The sequence below is a fragment of the Macrobrachium rosenbergii genome, chromosome 17 (assembly GCF_040412425.1).
Source record: "Macrobrachium rosenbergii isolate ZJJX-2024 chromosome 17, ASM4041242v1, whole genome shotgun sequence".
Taxonomy (NCBI): Eukaryota; Metazoa; Arthropoda; class Malacostraca; order Decapoda; family Palaemonidae; genus Macrobrachium; species Macrobrachium rosenbergii.
Genome location: NC_089757.1, coordinates 31,640,765 through 31,643,264, shown reverse-complemented (window position 1 = coordinate 31,643,264; position 2,500 = coordinate 31,640,765). Strand labels below are relative to the sequence as shown.

Genomic DNA, 2,500 nt, shown 5'->3' with positions numbered 1-2,500 from the left:
GCCGAGGAGCATAGACTCGCACAGAGAGAGAGAGAGAGAGAGAGAGAGAGAGAGAGAGAGAGAGAGAGAGAGAGAGTTAATCATTTCGCTTTCTTTATATTTTACAACAAGGGGTGCCAAAGAGCACAAACTCAGAGAGAGAGAGAGAGAGAGAGAGAGAGAGAGAGAGAGAGAGAGAGAGAGAAAGTTAATCATTTCGCTTTCTCCTATTTTCATTTCTTTTTTTTGTATTCCTTATATTGTACAACATGGAATGCCGAGGAGGACAAACTAGCAGAGAGAGAGAGAGAAAGTTAATCATTTCGCTTTCTCCTATTTCCATTTCGCTTTTTTCTGTATTCTTTATATTGTACAACACGGAATGCCGAGGAGGACAAACTAGCAGAGAGAGAGAGAGAGAGAGAGAGAGAGAGAGAGAGAGTTAACCACTTCGCTTTCTTCAGTCTTCATTCCGCTTTCTCCTCTATTCTTTATATTTCACAGCAATGTCATAACAGCATATTCTTACCTTCTCTTCAGCTGGTGGTGGATGACTCTGCAGCTGCAAAGAAAAATAAACAGGAATTATTATAGATGCAAAAGAGCTATTTGACAAGCAACCACTTGACCTAGGTAATTAAATTAGTATTGTAAGACTTTAAACTAAGAATATATTGCGCTTTTACCCTTCTCTGTTCTCTTTCATGTAATGAAATGTTGTTGTAAATTAAATAAGATGAATTATAACCCCAACATCCTCCAACTAATGAAATGAACGGAGATATTATCTTATAACACCTAACAGTAAGATGCGTTGACCTCTTCGTTTTTCATTGCGGTAACGAGAAAACCCCCGTCATTTTCCTGTCTTGGTATTAACTCACATAATTAAACGCTAATGTTGAAAAAAAACAATTACGATAAACAGCGAACCTATTTCGCTAATAACGAAGGCAAAAGATAGAGTGTGAAGTCACAAGAGGAAATGAGTGTGTGTGTGTGTGTGTGTGTTGGGGGTGGAGGGTGGGGTCGGGGGGTACGGGGGAGTGTTTGTGGGGTAAGGTCTGGGGTTGAAATGAGGTTTGGGGAGAGGAAAGGAAAGAAACAAAACTACCTGAATGCTTTTCCCAAGCCCCTAACCAACGTGAGGCGAAAAAGGGATAAGGGAAAAAGATTCTTGTTTTCGAACTCAGAGGGCAAAAGTTGAGCGTTAGCGACACTTTCCACGTCTTCGATAGCTGGCCCCCATTAGTGGTATTGTGGGGAAGGGGTGGGGGAGGGAGAAAGGAGGACCCATTAACACAAGGCACTCTAGCTGCGACCGGTCGGCTTGCTGGTTCCCGAATCACTGGCGAAGGCTCTCCAATGTATTCAAGAGCTGCTAAAAGATACGTATTAAAAAATATAGAACTTCATCAATATCAACGGAAAATGTTTTGGAAAATGTAAACAGAAAGTATTACGGAGAAAATAAACAAAGTATTTCGGATAATCTAAAAAGGAAGCATTTTGGAAAATACAAACAGAAAATATTTCGGAAAACCTAACAGAAAGTATTTTGGAAAAAATAAACAGAAAGTATTTTGGAAAATATAAACAGAAAGCATTTTGGAAAATATAAACAGAAAGTATTTCGGAAAATGTTCCCCCAAAACATCTACGACTGAGCCTAAAGCATATGTACGCACTTTCCTGTCCATCACACAACGATACTAAAAGCTGCAGATTAAAAAGAAGAAAAAGAAGAAAGTATTTCGAAAAAATATAAACAGGACGTATTTCGAAAAATATCAGCAGAAAATATTTAGGAAAACATCAACAAAGTATTTCTGAAAATCTAAACAAAATATTTCGGAAAATCTAAACAGGAAGTGTTTCGGAAAATAGTATTTCGGAAAACATAAACAAAGTATTTCTGAAAATCTAAACAGAAAGTATTTCGAAAAATATCAACAGGAAGTATTTCGGAAGATATAAACAGAAAGCATTTCGAAAAATGTAAAAATAAAGTATTTCGGAAAATATAAGCAGGAAATATTTACGAAAACATAAACAGAAAGCATTTCGGAAAACATAAACAGATAGCGTTTAGGAAAATCTAAACAGAAAGTATTTAAGAAAACATTCCCCCAAAACACCAACGACAGAGCCTAGCAGATCTGTCCATCACAAGAAGACGAACCCCAAAATGAAGTATCTTCAGTATCGTACGAATTCCAACTCGTAACTCTCTTCACATCCTCTCTTAAATATACAAGAGAAGTCCCTCTTTGTCTTCTGTGCCACTTGGTCTAACAACCGCTACTACTTCTAGACAACCGCTCATTTATGAAACAAATGAAAGCCCCGCGCTGCCAATCATGAAGACCACCCATAGGCATAGCAGGATCGAGATCAGAGTTCCTGACATCCTTCGGATTTGAATTCCAGACACATTCGCACGCCCTTGGGTTACCCCAGGACCTGTTTGGGTATTCTCGGGCGTTGGTCTCGGAATCATGAATCACGGGGTTTCAATTAT

The 2,500-nt window shown here is 38.6% G+C and overlaps 1 long non-coding RNA gene across 1 annotated transcript in view; it reads right to left on the bottom strand.

The window, feature by feature from the left end:
* LOC136847596 (uncharacterized) overlaps positions 1 to 2,500 on the bottom strand; it is an 811,533-nt gene that overhangs the window by 250,789 nt on the left and 558,244 nt on the right. The window contains exon 3 of the long non-coding RNA XR_010855782.1: positions 509 to 541. This is a non-coding gene — a long non-coding RNA (uncharacterized lncRNA). The remainder of the gene's footprint in view (positions 1 to 508; positions 542 to 2,500) is intronic.